Source organism: Canis lupus, chromosome 9, assembly GCF_048164855.1.
Source record: "Canis lupus baileyi chromosome 9, mCanLup2.hap1, whole genome shotgun sequence".
NCBI lineage: Eukaryota > Metazoa > Chordata > Mammalia > Carnivora > Canidae > Canis > Canis lupus.
In genome coordinates this window covers 62,060,055-62,080,095 of record NC_132846.1, presented here as the reverse complement: position 1 = coordinate 62,080,095, position 20,041 = coordinate 62,060,055, and the positions used below count along the sequence as shown (strand labels likewise).

Below are 20,041 nucleotides of genomic sequence, written 5' to 3'. Positions count from 1 at the left end.
GTAGAAGTGGTTTACATTCTGATGATGTACATTACTAGTGACCTATTGTATTAAAAACTTCCTTTTGCTTAGTAGGATTAGGATAAAGCGAATTGATCTAATTCATTGCATCCTTAGATTTAAAAAGGAAAACAATACATTTTTTAGCTTCCCCAGTGGCCATCTCTGTTAGTGTCCAGTCCTGGAGTGGACATAACCCTGTTGAGAGCACATTAGTTAAGTGCAGTGATTATCTTCCATATGGAGCTAGAGCAAGTTCATACACACTGGGGCTGGCTGGCTGCTCTGTCCCCAACTGGAGACATCTAAAGCCATTGTCACAACGGAAAGGGAAAAGTTTCCATTCCCAGGAGGATTTTCTTCCCAACACGACTGAGTGTCCATGTGAGCATCGTAAAACTGGGGCCTTCCTGGTCATTTTCTCCAGGAGCCTGGCCCCCAAAGCTCCCCGCCATCTGCACGACGGAGTAGAACAATCCAGGAAAAGCAGGGCCCTCATTAGCTGGCTGGCATCCTTGCAGCTCTGTGCCCAGGCACCTTGCTCATTGGAATGCTTGCTTCCTACAGAGTGCTGAGGTGGCTTAGGGGTTCCACGCAGAGGCGCAGTGTCTGTTTCAGAGCCATAGGTGGATACTAGGGGGGCACAGGGACCAGTTCCTTCCTGTGCCACTTTGTGGCCCTGATTGTGCCTGAGGGGAGCACACCCACCAGGCTGCCACTACTCTCTCTGGCCAGTGTGAACTCTGGCCTTTGAGGCAAGTCTGCTTATTGGTTTCCCTCTCAAAGGGCGCTTTGAGTGCTGCAAGGCAGCTGGCCTCTCCTTTTGAGTGGTGGTGGTGCTATCACTGCCAGTCATATGGGGTACACCTTGACGTTGGGCCTTTTGCCCCCTTTTACCTTATGAATTGGATTCTTAAACCTAGCGGTTTAGCGCCACCTTCAGCCCAGGGTGTGATGCTGGAGACCTGGAATCGAGTCCCACATCAGGCTCCCTGCATGGAGCCTGCTTCTCCCTCTGCCTGTGTCTCTGCCTCTGTCTCTCTCTCTCTCTGTCTCTCATGAATAAGTAAATATATAAAATCTTTAAAAAAAAAAGAATTTTATAACAATAAATAAATAAATAAATAAATAAATAAATAAATAAATAAAATAAAAGATTGTCAGGTGAGTAGTTCTCAGACTCCTGCAGGCCATACATGGATCTGATGCAAAGATCATGGGTGTCCCCTATGCTGTTGTGCCGACCGCTTCCAAACACATGTCAGGGTCCCCCAGAGTGAACAGGAAGGTGAGCCCTGCTCTAAGAGATTCAGCCCATGAGTTAAGTTTACGGTGGAAAAAGCTCAGCCAAATGATACAAAATTCCTTCCTTCCACAGAGGCTGGAAATTCTGCAGCGCCGAGTCCAGCACAATAAGGAAAAAAGGCCAGGGTAGCATGCGAAAGTCAGAATTCTGCATTCTGCCTAATTGAACTGCACATTTCCTTGGACAGTTTTTCGGATTCTAAAAAAAAAAAAAAATTAGAAATAAAAATTCCCCTAAACCCGGTTCTCACATCGATTTGCCGAGTAATCGGTTCCCCAGAAATTCCATTCTATTTTGAGTGTTTTGGCATTCATTGCTAGTATCTCCAGAAGTTATTTAATTTAAAAATGAAAATTAAACGTAAGCTAGAATTTAAAAACAAGCTGGGTGTGCCCCGAGAGGGCTCGATTTATAAACCTCATCATGCCAAAGAAATGGCCAAAGAAGTAAAGGACATTGCTGCGTAAAAGCACTCAAAAAGGTTTTAAATGGTAGGCAAATTGCTCATTAGGTGACTGGCTTTAGGCTAATTGACCTGGAGTCAATGGCATCCAAAAGTTGACACTTTTGTGCCCAGGGACACTCTCTCAGGCCTGTATTCATCTTATTTCAGACAAAATTCTAATCAGCTCTCTTATTTGGTTTCCCAGCCTCTGGCATATTAGATGTGAATCAAGCAGGGAGGGAGTGGCGAGAGCCAGGCCACTTTGCCTGGTGAGAAGGCCAGCTGATACCCTGACAGCCAGGAGCGGGAAGCAGAGGCCAGAGAGAATTAAAATGTAAATATAGGGATTAGCAAATCACAGTAGTGTGGGGCCTGTTCCTATGTGGGTGACCTCCTCCCCTGCCCGCCCATGCCTCTGTGGCTTCTGAGAGCACCTGTGTATCATAATGTGCATGATGCCAGTCACATCATGACAAATATTTATAATAGGCTAAATCACATGCTCTGTGCTTTGCCCAATTCATTGTTTGGTTATACAGTCCAATTTAGAAGTGTTTTCATCCAAAGGAACCAAATCGTACTCTTGGATGGGGCATCCATTTGAAGGTGCCCAGTTTCCCCCTGCCCTCCGTGAGAAGACTGCCCAGGACACCTGCCCATAGGATGTCTTCCAGGGCTTTCTGAAACTCCACCCCCGCCCCCAACCCCGGGCCAAACTACAACAATTCAGTGGTCTGGAAAAATTTCACTTCTAGGAAGTCCTCTTTCCCCCAAATATGTAGCATGACTGAATCCGGTTAACTCTTGACATTCAGGGTAATGTGTTCAGGAGGCTTGTGAATAGCCCAAATCATGATGAAATGATGGTGGCTGTGAGTCCAGAGTGGCTTACTTCCTTAGGGTGGTGTGTTAGTCTAGAGAAAGAGAACCACTTGTTTGCTTGTTTGTTTCTGTCTTTCTATTTATAAGTGTTGTTACTGCAGTTATTTTAAGTCCTTTACAACCAACTTCATTTGTGAGCATACCCGGGGGCATATGGAGAGACCACTACGTCGGGTAATAGAAGATAAGATTCTGCTGCTTGATGTCTGACCGTGGGCCCATCACTGATTTTGAGAACCTCGGTGCTCTCTAGTGAGAGATGAGGTTGAGGACACTTGCCCAGCTAATATTATCATAGTATAGTCTTGTCATAGTCAAATGGGATGACCTGTGTGAAAATGCTTGGTAATACCCAACAAATGTAGATAGAGAAGTGCAAAGTAAACGTAAGGAGCCCCTGCTGTATTGCTGTGGCTCTGCTCCTTACGTTGGTAAAGTACTGCTCATGATCAGTTAAAATAGGTCATCTTTACCCGCCCTGCTAATACCCAAAGGCTAGGCTTTATACTCCCCCTAACATCATCTTGAGATGCTTTTATTTTATTTTATTTTAAAGATTTTATTTATTTATTCATGAGAGACACAGAGAAAGAGGCAGAGACACAGGCAGAGGGAGAAGCAAGCTCCCCATGGGGAGCCCGATGTGGGACTTGATCCCAGGACCCTGGGATCATGCCCTGAGCCGAAGGCAGACGCTCAACCACTGAGCCACTCAGGGGCCCCTTGAGATGCTTTTAAAAAGTGACATCCCTTTCACTACTAAGGTGTATTTATCTTTTTTCTGTTTTGCTTTATCTTCGGGATGAGTTGATTATTATCATAGTATGTAGCCAAAAGAATGATTCAATTTGGGGAAGTGACAGGAAATTTTTGCGTATTGTTGGTAGGATGTGTTTGCCATAATCCCCACGAATACAGTAGTGGTTTCTTTAAAACGTGCCAGTTCGGAGTCACGGATCTGCACTTTTCAAGCCTACAATTGATTGTTTAGTGCGAAAATTGTATTCAAGTGAAGCACATCAGCATGCAAATCTAAAGTGTGGCCATTTTCATCTAGATTGAATATTATTAACTAGCCCAAGGGATAGGATGTAATTAAGATTTTGAACAGCTTACTTTTGTCTACTGCCATGAGTAACCTCAACATGTAAAGTGGCATACTGGTTGGAATAATAGGAAGATGGCCCGATGTGCCCAATATGTATACATTTTGCCTCGTAGGTGTAATAAAAGAATATTTGACTTTTCGCCACTGTTCCAAACATCTGATGAGGGCAGCGATTTGAACTTGAGGCAAATAAGAGAATATTCCGATTCCAGGAAAATCACATTTCTTTCTGAATGATGGCGGATTTCCATCTTGTTAGCCATTCACTCATTCTAATACCTTTTTCCATGGGCTTAGGAACAAAGACCGAGCGGGGCCAGATGAAGCCCTTGTTGAGGGTTTATGCTTTTTGCCTAATTAAAGCTATTGGATTTACAGCCTGCTCATGCAGGCTCTGGTTCGAAGGAAGAACAACTCTTTTTTTTTTTTTTGTAATTTTTATTTATTTATGATAGTCACACACAGAATAAGAGAGAGAGAGAGGCAGAGGCATAGGCAGAGGGAGAAACAGGCTCCATGCACCGGGAGCCCGACGTGGGATTCGATCCCGGGTCTCCAGGATCGCGCCCTGGGCCAAAGGCAGGTGCCAAACCGCTGCGCCACCCAGGGATCCCGGAAGAACAACTCTTAGCTTGGATCCACTTCAGAAACTTTGCAAGACCTCCCCCTGCCTCCCCCAGAACTGATAAGGCACATGTCCCAAAGCATCTTTCTTTTGGTGCCACTCCATGGTGACTTCTTCTTTGGTGTGAGACAAGATGTTCGCTTTTTTGAAATAAATTTAAAAACAAATTTATTTATTTATTTATTTATTTACTTATTTATTGGAGGGGGTCCTACCCACCCCGTATTAAAAGAAGGAAACAAAGTTGTCGATTCCTCCCAGGAGAAGTTAGTGAGGGGCTCCGTTGCCCTGCTCTACTACCTTAAGCGGCTACCCAGCAGGCTGGGTTGGCACACAGCTCATTTCAGCCATCCGTATTTTCAGGTGTACCGTACGTATTTAGTACATCATTTGATAATGCTAAAAAATATTAAAGCAGTGTGAGACTAAAGGAGAAAGAAGATGAATGTTAGCATTCCCCTGGGGTTCATGGGTGAAGGAATTAACACAGCGTGGCACTCTACCCTAGCTGTGTTTGTTTCCATGGCAACAGCTACGTACATGTTTCAGACTATCTACAGTGACACAGTTGCAGAAATAGTAGCTTGCAGGTTTCTGATATCGCATCAGTGGACAGGCAGCACGCACTATATTAAGTAAGTGTAAAAGAATTTAAAATATAGCTCTGATTCCGAGGTCTGTGAGCTCAGCGGAGCCATGCGTCGGGGGTGTCGACATTCCCCTTCCTCACGGCGGCAAAATCTGGGCAAAGTTGAAAGTTGCAAGATTCGAGTGCAACGATTGCCCTTGCTCGGGTAAATAGCAAATGAAACAAATGTGAGTGAGTTGCAAAGGTAAGGAAATGGCCTTGGCGGATGACAGGTTTAAGAAGGAGATGGTCAGGGAAGCTAATTTTCGGGGAGGGGGGTTAGTGATGGGCAACGAATGAAAGCTCTGGTTGAAAATAGCTGAGTCTGAAAGCAAAGCTAATGGGCAGCAATCCTTAACTGCTGCTGAGTTTATGGCAACTAAGGTCTTTGAATGTATCAGTGTGGACATCGCTTCCGTATAAAAACGATCAGGTGAGGAGCAGAGAGGTTGGTTAGGTGTGCAGTTAGAGGGAATTTGGGGCTCCATTGTCTTTTCTGAATGCTTATGTAAATACCTCTCTTCTCGTGGGGATGACCCTGGTTTGTCTTTGACATTTTGCCGCTACTTTTTGGTACCATTTGCTGGGCTCTCGTGTGTTTATGTTTTGCTGCCACATTGTAGCCTGATAAGACTCTGTGTTGCTTAGAGAGCAGCCAAGTAAAGGATGATAGACTTTGTAAGTGTGTGACTTTGCACTCAGATTGTACGGTAATTTGGGAGAAGTGTTCAGATGTGTATTTATTTACGCGTTCGACCTCTGCTTTTGAATAGCAGCCTAGGTATTAGGTTAATGGATTTCAATGTGCACGTTATGATTGCAGGAGCTTTCAAGTATGTTGTAGTTCAATTTATACTGAGTCTTTAATGTCAAAATATTTTTATTTAGGCCCATTATTCAGTTTAAGCTACATTTACCTTACAGTTTTATTATTCATGTATCAGTGAAGAGAATGTAAAATGGCATGGTAATTTAAGCTAATCTATTCATTTGAGGAAGATTCATCTTCTGACCATAGGTGGACTTTTACAAAAAGTGGCATGAGTCGTGCAACTCTTTCGGTATGTACGAGACTGTTTTATGTGCATAGGAAACTATCTACGGTGCCCACTGCATGTTGTTCTTCACAGCAGTTATTTGATTAGATGTTAGGAGAGCACCTATTGCAGGGGGAGAAGGGGCTGTGCTCTCTGGAGCTTCCCCAACACCTGGGTATGTGGGGGGCTGGGACCGACTTTGAATTCTAAATCAGGGACCTGAACCCTAGAATATTAAACACCCCAGTGGATAGGTATGATTTGCCTTTCTAAATAAGGTGGTCCAAAATGAAATTAAGGTTGAAGCCTTCTATCTATGCCCATCTGTAGCCTGAGCCTCCCAGACATGGGAACGGAAGGATGTGTTTTCTATGGGGAGTTTGTGTTTTGGTGGCTCATGCCCAGGGCGGCTCCTTTCTCAGAGGATGAGCCCCCCCTTTCCTAAGACCGTGCTCATTTCTGTTTCAGTTGTGGGACACTGGCAGGGGGCGGGCAGGAGGGCAGGTTTACAGACCTCCACCCCCATGCCCAGCTTCTCTCCATGACAGCTGCAGAAAGCCACCTGTGCTTGTGCCCGTCCCCCTCCGCACCCCTATGCAGAGGAACCAGATGCCATTGGTATAAGGTTAATGGATTCATTTGTATAAGGGTTTACATGATTATCTGCTATGACACTTGAGGGGCCCTGGAAACTTTGGGTTTATTAACCTTGGGTTCTGAAACCAGAAATCAAAAAAAGCGTCAATGAACTACTTGGGATGACTGACTCAACTTCCATCTGCTTGGAAGTACTAGAGCAAGCCCTTCCAACCATCGAGATGTTTGGGTTGGTTGGTTGGTTTGTTGGTTGGTTGGTTTTTGTTTATCGTCCTCCAGAAATATTTTCCAGTGTAAACCCCCACACGGAAAACAACAGCAACAACACATCCACCAGTCTATATACCATGTTGTTTTAACTCTTTTTTAGGAATAGAAAAACACATGAACCTAGACGTAGAGCCCTAGGCTGAACCAGTCATCCGAATGTAAAATCCTGGCAGTGCTTGTAGGAAACTCAGTTGCTTCCATTTGAAGGTCCAGGAAATTGATTTGGAAAAAAATAAATTTGAGGGATTCCCAGATAGTGGCAGCATGGAATAAATAAGAGAAAAAATGAAGGTACACGCTGATCTTATTGCCAATCTTAAATGGTAATAAAATCTCCAGAATAAACTTCCTGCAGTGTTGCTCATTTGGAGTGTCCACTGCCCAAAACTTCTGAAGGTTCTTGGTGATCACGGGGAAGGCTGGCGTCCAGGGCTTTCCCATTGGTCCCTCTTCAGAGCTCACTCTCTCTCTCTCTCTCTCGCTCTCTCAATCCTTTCTCCTTTGACCATCTTACGATGCTGCCCAAAGGCATTAAATACCATGTCTTGACCATGCTGGGAAGTTTCTGGGCTTTTGCTCTGGCCACTACCTTTGCCCAGATGCCTTTCCTCCCATCTTTCCAGCTTTAACCTTAAAGAACTCTCCCTTGCACTCTCAGTGGGATGACTCCTCCATCCTTCATGTTCCCATAACAGTTTCTTTGTCTGCAATCATAGCCCTTATTGCACAATATGAAGACTAGTTGTGTCTGTCCTTAAGTGAGATGTAAGTGTATTAAAGACAAAGGACCATGACTCACGGACTCTTGTAGCTTTTGCCACACCTGAACAGTACTTCAAGCTGTCCTATTTCATTGAATCCTTAACACCTCCTAAAGATATATGTCGTTGAGTCATCTCCAGTGCTCGTGTTCTCTGCTCGAAGAGGGTCTGTGGGATCCTGAGGCTCCTAAGGCTGCGTCTGTCACAGCACCAGGCATCCAGACCAGTTCAGCCTCTTTCAGATGCTTCCAAACTTCTGGCTGTTGGGCATCATCTAAACACAGAAACCAAGTGAATGGCTGATTTCTGTTTTCATATTTCGAGAATCACAAGATTTTACAACCAGAAGGAACCTTAAGGAACTGAACTCATATTACAGAGGAGAGAACTGTGAGTCTGACCTGTGAGGGCCTTTTCCAGAGCCACATGGTTGGTTAGCGACCCGGGCATGTGGATCTGGCCGCTAATCTCTCTACACGATCCCATCTATGGACCCTTCCTGGCCGTGGCCTTGGGTTTCACTTAAGACATCACCAGTCAGCTCGAGCTTTCTGCCCTGTGTTAAGATCGGCTGGCTTTCCCTCTTTAAGCACCATCCTGGGACGGCAGTCCTGTTACCCACTCCTTGCCCAGGGCTGATACCGCTGGGATAGAATGAAAAACAAAAGTGGACTTGAGGTTTTTAACTCCGGGGCCCCAGGAGCAGCGCTGACAATTCATTAGCCATCGCCTCCCCGAGGACATGGCAGCTGCTGAACTCGGTCAGGTTCAGAGCCTTAAAAAGAGTGGAAAAAAGAAAGCACATACTTTCCAGGGCCTGGGCACCGCAGAGCCGGGCCAGCTGGGCGCAGCCCCGTGGCAAGAAGATCTCTTCAGTTTCGGAAACACGAGACCCCGGAGCTTGCACACAGGGCGGGGCGGGGAACGTGGCTGCAGCTGGAGCTGATTGGCATTGGGTCTCTAAGCCGCCTTCTGCCGTAGCCCTGTCAGGCCCTGCCCCTCTGGGGTGCCCACGAGTACCTAAGGAAAGAGCCAGCCCGCCAAGTTGACATAAGGAGCAAGCTGTGTGTGTGCATGTGTGCGTGTGTGCGTGTGTGTGTGCGTGTTTAAAGCCCTGCGTCTGAAGCCCACAAGCTTTTTCAGAGGAACTCCTAGCTTTCTGTGTAAACGTCTACTTCCTCTTGTCCAGAGCTGGCCTGGGAAGGGAATAAAGCGCAATTCGGGTTTCCAAGTTGGAAGCCTGATTAATCTCTCTGCCAGTTACATATGGAAATAAATTAGTAAATGGTCCATCTGGGACTAAACTCCTACAGAGATGATAAATTATCGCCATCATATATGTCAGTGTTGCCGGAGACTGAGTTGTGCTCACCAGGAGCTTGCTGAAAGATAACTGGATGCTCTATCGTGGTCGAAGGAATAAAATTAAAAAAAAAAAAAAAAAAAAACGAGTAAAAAAAAAAATTTGCCTTGAAATGTTTCTTGGGAGGAGGGTTTGGTGGATGCCAATTTGCTCCTTAGGCTTGCTGCTTCTGCAGCTATTTAAAAGGTGAGTCTCAAGGGCATAGGGAACATTTTGCTTTTATACTTTCAAAGGCCAATACAGTAAGTATTAATTCGTACCAAACGTCTCGATGGGCCAGATAATTCTGTACCGTACAGTAGCATTGCACTTTGAATTGTCATAGCAACTTCGGGTGTCTTTTCTTCTTTAGTCTCAGTGAAGGTGGGGCAAGTCGGCCTCTAATTCTCAATCAGTGGGAAACAGGTTTGGAGGGTTAAGTCCCTTACTCCCAATGACTCACATGGCTTAAATGGCAGAACTGGGATGAGCAACCAGATATCGCCGATTCCAAGTCCCTTCCCAGTCCTGTTCCAATTTTGCCACAATCTTGTGTGATGTCAGGACGTTTCTGTATCCGGTCATTCGCCCAGCAGCGTCAGGAACTAACACATTCTATTTATGCCAGGTTTCTAGAGGCAAAAGCCATACCTTCTTGATTGTGCAGAGGTTTTTTTTTTTCCTTCTCTCATCGGAGATGTCGAGTGCTGGTTTAACGTTTTTCCTCCCCACGTGTCTTAATTTGTTTAAATTGAGGTATAATTGACATATAACAGTCTATTAGCTTCAGATGTACAACAGAGTGATCCAATATTTGTGTACATTGTGAAATGATCACCACAATGTAAGTCTAGTTAGTATCCCTCACCTTCCACAGTTACACAAAATTTTGTTTCTTCTCATGAGCCCTTTTAAGACCTATTCCCTTAGCGACTTTCAATTCTGCAGTATTGTCTACTGGTGAACTGTAGTCACCATGTTGCGCACTTCATCCCCATGACTTATTTACGTTGTAACTGGAAGTCTGTAGCTCTTGATCCCTTTGCCCCTTTCTTTCCTCTTCCTACTGCGGGGCTTCACTTTTTTTCCTGTGATTAGGGCACACCGCCATCCACATGAATTATTTTTTATAAAACTAAAACCACAGATGTCTTCAGGGGCTTTTTAGGTATGGTAACATTTTGCCCCTTTGCAGAATGGCCCGAGGCTACCGTGACATCTAGATTCTTGGGCCTACTTTAAAATTTTCTTTTGTGTCTTCCTCCCAGGCAGAACTGCAGCAGTTAATTCTTGAAGCAGTGGAAGTGCACCCTTCTAGAAAGTGTAGTGGGGAGAAAAAAAAAAAGTACAGAAAAGCAAACTGGCTTTAGAAATCTTTGAGTCATCAAGTTTATCAGACATAAATTTCTAAACAGAAGCAGTAGGTGCCACGGGATGGTCTTCACACAAGAAAGAGAAGCCGCAGGCCCCTAGCATTTACCTGTCTGTACTTGGAAGCCACCTTGTCTCACCCAGAATGCCTTCAGGTTTCTCACGTATCAGCCAGACCTGGTTGTGCCATGCACCTGCCTGGCCCCTCACACTTCTTCACTTCTGGGCCTTTGCTTCAGCTTTTCCCTGTTCCCACCTGTCAAAATTCTGTCCAGATCTCAAGGCCCATTATTATTGTGACTGTCTTGATACATTTCCTTACCTGCTTTCTCCACCCCAACCAGAAAGAAACATCTCCTCAGAAACCAGCTGTTTATTAGAGGAAGTCACACTGCCTGTAGTTGTCTGCATATGTGTCTTATCTCCCATAGTGGATGATACATTTCCTTTTCTTTTCTTTTTTTTTAAAGATCAATTTATTTATTAGAGAGAATGAGAGGAGCGTGCACAAGCAAGGGGAGTGGCCGAGGAAGAGAGAGAATCTCAAGCAGACCCCATGCTGAGCATGGAGCCCTAGGTGGGACTCGATTTCATGACCTCCTGAGATTAGGACCTGAGCCAGAATCAAAAGTCGGGTGCTTAACCTACCAAACCGCTCATGTGCACCAAGGACGATATACTTAAGGCAGGGATTTGGTCATCCTCACTCTCTCTGACTCTTTGTCCCTCTACAATCCTTAGTTTAATGCTTTGCCTGTTATTAAAGGTTAACACAGGGGATCCCTGGGTGGCTCAGCAGTTTAGCGCCTGCCTTTGGCCCAGGGCTTGATCCTTGATCCATGTGTCGGGCTCCTGGCATGGAGCCTGCGTCTCTGCCTCTCTCTCTCTCTCTCTAGGTCTATCATGAATGAATAAATACAATCTTAAAAAAAAAAAAAAAAGGTTAACACACAGTAGAGTAGCATAGTTTTATTTGACAACGACAGAACAAGTGTCTTTGAATGGGTGGATAAATTAATAATCAAAGGCTTCTAAGAATGACTTGGAAGTCTTATTAAAACAGATTGCTGGGCCCCACCTCCAAATACTCAGATTCAGTAGATCTTGAGTGGGGCCCAACAATTTGTCTTTCGAACAACTCTCAGGGGATGTTCTGCTGCTGTTTCAGGGACCATAGTTGAGAATCGGCGATCTACTGAATTTATTTCCTAGTGTTCTCAATGCCGAAGTTCATAAGATAACATCATTCTTTTCATGAGAGAGTCTATTAATTTGTCTTCTCCAAGGCGTAGGCTAAGAAAATATCTTCCATCAGAAATTATTATGCAACCTATCTCCTGTACCAGCTTTCCTATTTTGTAAGATTATTGGCTAATGGTGGCCCAGTAATTGGTAGCCTAAACATTTAGTGGGATTGATGGGATCTTTTCCCTCAGGAGTAGAGCCAGAGGGACTCCTGGGTGGCTCAGCGGTTGAGCTTCTGCCTTCGGCTCAGGGTATGACCCGCATCGGGCTCCCCATGGGGAGCCTGCTTCTCTCTCTGCCTGTGTCTTTGCCTATCTCTCATGAATAAATAAGTAAAATCTTAAAAGAAAAAAAAGGAGTAGAGCCAGAGTAATTTTATTTGATAACAGAAGAGAGCATCATTGCCTTGCAGCCCGTTTACCTGGTCCGCCCAGCGGATCAAGGCTGGTCCACGTGTTGGAGTGCTGGCCTTGAATGCTTGCTGGTGCTCTGATGTTGTTCCTTTATATAGACAAGTGTTTCTGTGCCAGGTGTAGAGAAGTAAAATAATCTCGTAAATGTCACAATGACCATTGTAGTAAAATAAGATAGTCTCATATCAGTGGCATGTATTTTCAAATTTCTGGGTCCTTTTATGCCCCACGAGGCAGTTTCAAGAACACTCCATCCTGAAAGACCCAGTGATTCGATCACTTTCCAAGAAATAAGAGGTAACTGTTGCAATTGATTTTTTTTTCCCCCTAAAGTCTTAACATCTTTTAGAGTCAGGCCAGAGATGACATCCATTGTGTTTGAGAGGGTCCTCTCTCCTCTGCTCTAATCCGACTCTCTTCTCTTCCTCTCCAGCAGTCACTAGAAGCATCATCTCTTAGAAGACCAGCATTCTTGTGATGATGGAGGTCTGTCTGTCCTGTCTGTGACTGGAGCAATGCTGACCTCGGCTTCCTGGACCCATTCCGACTCAGGTACCCAGGCTCTGTCTTCCCCTGCTCACCTGCACCTCGGGGAGATTGCACCAAATAAGTGAAATACCAAAGCTGAATTTAAATGCAAATGCCAAATTGATTGTTTTCTTCATCAATTGGTATCCTCCCCAATCTTCTTAATGATTAATTTATGCAGCTGATCAGACTGACAATGTGGTCAATCCAATTTAGGCATTAAGATAATGAAAACATTCAATCACATCTTTATTTAAAATTTTGGTGTGTGTCCTAGACACACAAAGCAAGAGAAACACTGCTGGGAATTGTCATCTAGAAACTACCTTCTATCGTAGTTCCTCTAAATCAGTTTCTTTCCCATAATACCATGTGTTTCTTGAATTATATTAATCTTTCTAATCTTGTACCTTTTGATTGAATTCAGTAAGTATTTTTGAGTGTCTGTTATATGTTCTTGAGACAGATGGGAATCAAAAAAATATATATAAGACGCAGATCTGTCCTTATAGAGTCACGGCTTAGCCAAAAATCCATGACTCAAGGAAATGGCAGATGGTAGTGGTCAGTTTAGGGCCAGGGCTGTGTACTAATTAATGGTAGCTCTCTGGTTTAGGGAATTGAGAGACTTTGAGGATTGGTATTGAAATAGTTAGGGAAGAATCTGTGGAAGAGAGAGGGCCTCTGGGGGTGGGGGAGGCCCCCCCATTTTTTTTTTTTGCTGTGGATGTTTTGGCCGGGTGGAGGAAAGAAGAGCAACATGGTGCCTGGATAAGATGGTGGAAATGAGCCCACTGGGAGCCTGGGCAGTGAGAGCCCTAAGTGTGTGGAGCAGATGGGGTTGAGAGGACCCTGATGCCCTGTCCCAGCCAGAGCCAGCTTCCCCCTCAGAGCCTGGGTGCCTGAAGGTTTCCCTGGGGAAGTCCCAGCTGCCCTGCTACAGAGGCGCCTTGCTTGGTTGGCAGCTTTCTTCATGAAGGGACCGTGGTCACTGTCATCCCGCCCCTGGCTTGGTTGCTACCAAGCTGGCCTTTCTACTTCTTCGGGTTTATCCACATCTGGCCTTTGCCTGTCTACCTGATTATTTACTCTTCTCTTACACACCTGTACCGCACCCCCCCCCCCCCAAGCTCTGCTTGGCAGGTGTGGCTTGACAAGGCCTCAGGGATAAACCAGAGGCCGTGTGAGGTCAGTAGCTCGGTGATTCACAAGGCGCGATTCAGAGTCGGGAAGTTGAAGGGTAGTAGGCAGAAGCCAAGAACGTGAGTTTGTAAGTCGATGCCGAGAGTTCTGGAAGCCAGAATTCAGTGAGGGTCCTGGGGCTGGAGCTGAGCCCACAGTCAGGGATGGGGAGCCAAATGCGCTGATTAATTCTGGGATAGCCCAGCAAATCATGCCCACGCCGACCTCTTTTCCACTGCTGCTTTTGGATAAAGCAGTGGTGGCTTTCGCTGCCTTGGGTCTTAAAGATGCTACTGAGAGTTGCCTGCCCAGACTCCTGCCCATCCTGTCAGGCCTGTCCTGGCTGTGATCCACTGGCAGGCTCCGGTGCTCCTGCTTTGCTGACCTAGGAGCTAAGGCCTTCCTGGAATGGGAGCCCTGGATCGCCAGCCACCAGGAAGCAGAAGTACTAGAATAAGTCTTTGTGTTCTCCTCCCACTAAAGCCTTTGCCTAATTGTGGGCCTTTGTCTTCTGAGGCTAGTCCAGGGATCAATCAGCGCCCATCAGTCAGGTGTGGCCTGCTGCTTGTTTTGTGTGCCTTGGACAGGCTGAGAGTGGTTTCTACACTTTTAAATGGTTGGTAAAAATTCAAAGAAGGATATTTTGTGTTGCATGAAAATCAAATGGAATTCAGATTGCGGTGTCCCTGAAAAAAGTTATACTGGAACATAGTCCTGTTGATTTGCAGATTGTCCATGACAGTTTTTGCACAAGAGCAGAGTTGAAAAGATGTGTCAAAAATTATATTTACTTTCAGACCTTTTGCGGGGGGGGGGAGTTGTCATCCTAGCAAGTTGCCCAGGCAATTGTGTGACACAAGTGTTTGAAAATTTGAGATGCAGAATATTTTGCCCCATGAGGAAAATAAGATGGAATGAAAGATTAGTAAAATTTGCATAGGAGAGGAGAGAATCCTCAAGAATCCCCAAGCAGACTCCCCGCTGATCAGAGGAGCCCCACAGGGCTCCATCTCACAACCTATAAGATCATGACCTGGACTAAAACCAAGAGTTGGGTGCTTACCCACCTGAGCCACCCAGGCACCCTTGAGCTATCTTACTTTAACCAAATACATATTTTGTTTTAAACCAAGCAGGCAGTGAAGACTTATTAGGAGTAAGTCATGCCATTTAACCTTGGCAATACTTTCCCAGTCTGGTGGGGTTTTGTGATATTGTTGAGTGCAAACTGTGGTCAAAGTTGGAGATGCGGGATCTTACTCCTACCAACTAGCTGAGCCAGGGCAGGCTGTGGTATATCAGGGTAAAATGTACTCCCCACATCTCAGGCTTAGTACAACAGACGTTTATCTCTCACTCAGCCAGAATTGGATTGCACCAGAGTGGCTGTCCCGCATCCAGTTTTGAGGCTCCAGGCCTCCTCCCTCTTGTGACACCGACATCTCAACATGTGACTTCCTGATTGCTCTAGCATGTGAAAAGAAGAATTGAAAACACACACCCTCTCTCAAGTGCTTTAGACCAGAAGCGACTCAGAGCAATTTCACATCCATAGTCCATTGGCCAGCATTAGTCACATGATCCCATCATGTTGCCAGGAGGCTGGAAAATAGGGAGGAGTATGAGGGTGCTTGGGGTACCTTCTGGCCTTGCAACACTGGGTCATTGTGGGAAACCCTATGCTTTTTCTTTGCTCATCATTAAAAGGTAATTAACCCAGCTCTACGTTTTTTCATATAGTTTATGAAAGGGTCAGATGCAATGTATGAAAGAGCCTTAAGTGGTAGAATGAGTTGTGAATTTTGTAAGATATAATCATTACCTGATTTCTATGGAAGGTGTTGAATGCTGATAGACTGGGGTCAAGATAGTTGCCTACGCCCCAGTATGCCTCAGACCGTCCTAGCATTTGCCAGTTGACCTAATGTAATTATCATATAGTCCTCCCCTTCACACCCAGAAATATCCTAGCATAGACAACAAATTAAATGATCACCCCAGCTTGACTCCACTGGTCGTCCTTCAAGATTAATGTTAGCTACTGCTTAGGAGCCTTTTCTGAGTCATACTGTTCTAAGCTTTTGCCTGCCTGCCTTGTTTCATTTAATCTCCAAAACCAACTTGCAAAGTAGGTACACATAATCTCACTTAAGCTGAGGTAGCCGAAGAAGAAAGGTTTGCCTTGAATCCAGGTCTATCCTGCTCTTAAGTCTTCCATGGGACTGCTTCATTTACCCTTCTCGGGGACTGCCCCCTGGACAGCATGGGACCCCACTTCCCTGACACTGGCTTAGGAACTGTGCCCAGGCCACACACTGGTAGAGGGCTAAAGGCCTGAGTGGTGAGACTAGCCCTTTCAGGCCTTGATGAGAAGATGAGACATGGACTCACTAGGTGATTTCTCCAGAGCCAGCCAGGAAGTAGCAGGACCCGTGAGTCCCTTCCCCCCGCCCCCACTACCCTGGCATCAACAAGCACAGCTTTTGTTAATACTGGGCACTACATCTGACACAGGGAGAAAGGTTTTATTTTGAAATCTAGGGTGGAGGAGAACTCTAACCAGTGAAGACTTGCCATATGCAATGCAGTTGATTCAAACAGGCTCCTTCCCAATACCAATAGCTGGGAGGACCTGAGCTCTGTTTTCAGGGAGTTTATTTACAAATTTGTTTGTTGGAAAAAAAAAAAAAAAAAAGCTGAACCACACCAACGACCAGTTTGCTTACAGAATGATATCAAACAACAACCCATTTATTCATGAGATGGTATTAATTTCCCCAGTTTCTGGCCTTCCTAATCAGTGTTCAGAACTGAACCCATGGAATCAAAGGGAAGAGTTTCTGAAAAATGAACCAAATGTGGCAGAGTCATCTATTGCATTGCTTGCTTCAAGAAACCCCCCAGAAAATGATACATGTGGTTTCAAAACATACAAAGAAAACTAAAGGAATTCCATTATGAAAGAAAAATTAGATGGAAATTTCTAATCCTGTCTCATAAACAATATAGGAATAACTTTAAAATATTCTGCTTTAAGCATGCATTTAATTTGTGCTCTGGGAACCAAATAATGTTGCTAAGATAAAACATTCTAATAATGATTTATGTAAATTTATTTGTACAAAGTAATGGTGTAGTTGCCTATAGCAAATTGCTTGGAATATGAAATGACATTTATGAGGTCTTTTTTTTCCTCTGAATGAATACAATGGAGAAAATGAGAGACTCTAGAAAGGGAAAAAGAAATTCGTGTTCAAAATGGAGTCTGACGCCTTGGCAAGCAGAGATAACTGGACAGGTTAGAGGCTGTGTAAATAGTCAACAAACAGTTCAACATATTTTCCAATGACGCTCCCATTATTTAAGCCATTTTTAAAGTCACACAAAGAGTGTGTATGCATTAGATTCTTAGAAGGCTACAACCCTTTATTTTAGTGATCATAAACTCTGCAGATACCATAGCTCTTTCAGAATAGCCGATGACAGATCACTTGTTCCCATGGTGTCCTCATAGGCAGGGTGCTTACAACATGGGGTATAAAGAGGCCAAATGTAATTAAAAATTGGGCAATTAATCTCCACTCCCAGTTACTTTAATACCAAGGAGAGTTATGCTTGAGTCATAAATGGGGCCCAAATGTTAATAAACAAAACAAAAACCCTCCCAAGGACTGATTCACAGACCTACAGGGAATTTTCGTATTGGCTGCCCAGTTAGTATCTTTGATAATGGCCCTAGGTGTTTTCCAGAATTTTTTTTTTTTTTATGATAGTCACACAGAGAGAGAGAGAGAGAGAGAGAGGCAGAGACACAGGCAGAGGGAGAAGCAGGCTCCATGCACCGGGAGCCCGACGCAGGATTCGATCCCGGGTCTCCAGGATCGCGCCCTGGGCCAAAGGGAGGCACCAAACCGCTGCACCACCCAGGGATCCCCAGAAATTTTTAATTAAATAGAAATCCCCATATATGTAACAGAGTGAGAGTTTCTGGCGCTATGTTCTGGCCTCCTAAGCGCTCAGTGTAATTTGCCATAACCTGTATCATTTGGAAAAGGTATGATATTAGCTCCTTACTTTTAGAAGGCATTTATTTCTTTTTTCCCCCCTCAAAGTGTTTTTACTATCATCTCCCCTTGGTTATTGCAATCATTTTTGTGAGAGAGGTAACTAGAGTTTGTATTCTCTCTGTAGGGAAACTTAGAGCCACAGAAGTCGCAAAGCAAGGTCACAAAGCAAGACATCACAGGGTGGGGGTGGCCGGGTAGCCTCCACACTAATGCTGGTCCTGTTGTTACCACAGATGAAAGCAGATGAAAGAGATTTATGAATTCTGGAGAGCTTGATTTAATGAAAACAAGTTTGGTTCTCTCATAAGCCATTTTTGAATTGCACCAACTACCCTGAGAGAAATAAGTTTGTCTAATTGGACAGAATGATTTTGTAATCAGGCCATTAGCTGTTAGTGTGGCCAAGGCCTGAGGGCTGAAGTTAGAGCTTCTGGGGGAGAGAGGCACAAAGCCTGAACAGGACTTCCAAACAGAGTGAAAATAACCTTGATTTCAAGGAAAGAGGGGATGGCCTGGGGTTTCAGCAGCACCATAACGTTAAAGTACATTACCTCAAAGGCGATGGCTGGTGGTAGGATTTGTTTTGGTGAAGTGGCCCAAGATTCCCAGGGCCAAGCAATGGATATGAGGGCCACGGTTCTGGATTCCAGTCTTCGCTCTTCCTGGCTGAATGGCTTTGGATGTGATTTCTGAGCTGTGGATTCCTTGAAAATAATGTAAGTTTCCTGAGTCTCCATTTCCTCCACTGTGCAATGGGAATAATGGTATCTACCTGGTAGAGATGGCATGAGAATTAAATAAAATAATTTTTATAAAATACTGGGCACAGTGTTTGGCAGATAGGAAACACTCATTTTACGGTAGCTCTTAAAATGATTCTAATTGTTATTGCTTGAGAATGTACAGTACTGGCCGACAATTGGAGATAAGATTAAAATCCATCTTTCATTTAAATGAAAATTCATCTAAAAGATTTCTAAGTCAGTTGTTTCCGTGTATGAGAAGATAACAAGGTAAATATGGGAGTCCATTCATTTGTGCATTCAATAAATGGCTCTTAATGTCGAAGGCCCTTTGTAAACTGTTTTCGAGGCTTGGCGAGGCCAGATACAGCATTCTGGTCTCAAAGGATAAGGGAGGGTTTTTGGTTTTGTTTTGTTTTTTTGTTTTTTTTGTTTTTCGATGTAGACACTGTGCAGGCCACATTAGTATAGATGGTGTTTGTCTTCCAAGAATTCAGGAATTAAGCTGATCTAAATCCTTAGCTGTTGCTGAAAGCCCTGGTTCTGGTCCAGACTCTGCAAGTTGGTTCCCTTTAGAACAGTCATCTTGGCTGGCTGTAGAGTAGGTTTATGTCAAGATAAATGGATGGAAAGTCTTCGGTCATTTGCTCCTTCTGCTCTTTCTGCCTGCAGAAGAAGCCATTCACGTTATTTGCACATGTGTTCTTGGCCATTGTAGGGCAGGCCCTAAGGCTGAAAGTGTGAATACACCCTTTTGTTAGAATTCATTTCCATTAGAAGCACATATACTACCTTCTTATCAAAGGGTTGAAATGAATCCAATGTAAAATGTGTTGACTTTTTTTTTTGAGACGGCTACGTAGTTATATCACCTTAGAGAAGGTGTTTCACAGAAATTCTCTGAAGGAAGATAAGGAAATGTGAAACCTTCTCAGACGAAATGAGAAAGTAAGTAATAATTCTCAGATTCCGGATCCGCTCTGGTCTATTTCAGTGGTTCCTAGACACCAGGCGGAAGGCAGAGGGAATGCTTAAGGTGCCCCCCTGGAGCCCATGGTCTAATGGTGGGGATGGGGCAGGGGGCAGACGAATATGCATAAATAAGCCTTCAAAGATGAACTTTTCCCCCCGTCCGAGGCAAAGAGATAAATAAGCTCAACAGAGTGAGTTCAGTATCCTTACTTGGCAAAATAAAAAGTTGGCAACCTACGCTCGTCCCCAAAACTATTTTTGAAATCTTATTGTGGTGCAAAATCACGATCTGGGAACCTCCCTGACTTGAGCTCTCTTGCTTCTCTTTGGTGCTATTCTCACCTCTCTCCCTACTTTCCTTGCTGGCTCCCACTACTGTTTACAGGAGGCCCCAGCCTGTGGCTTATCCTTCTTATTAGAGAGGAGATTAGCAAGTGTTAGAGACATGCCAGCAATTAAGACTTTCTTTCTGATTTAAGGAGGAGAAAAAAAGCATTTGAAAAGATGAGTAGGCATCTG

The 20,041-nt window shown here is 44.5% G+C and overlaps 1 protein-coding gene across 8 annotated transcripts in view; it reads left to right on the top strand.

Annotated features, from left to right (window-relative positions):
* Positions 1–20,041, top strand: part of FOXN3 (forkhead box N3) — a 393,365-nt gene that overhangs the window by 100,275 nt on the left and 273,049 nt on the right. For all 8 annotated transcript variants that reach the window (XM_072839648.1, XM_072839646.1, XM_072839645.1 and 5 more), the window contains one exon: positions 12,464–12,582. The gene's annotated coding sequence lies outside the window, so the exon portion shown is untranslated. The remainder of the gene's footprint in view (positions 1–12,463; positions 12,583–20,041) is intronic.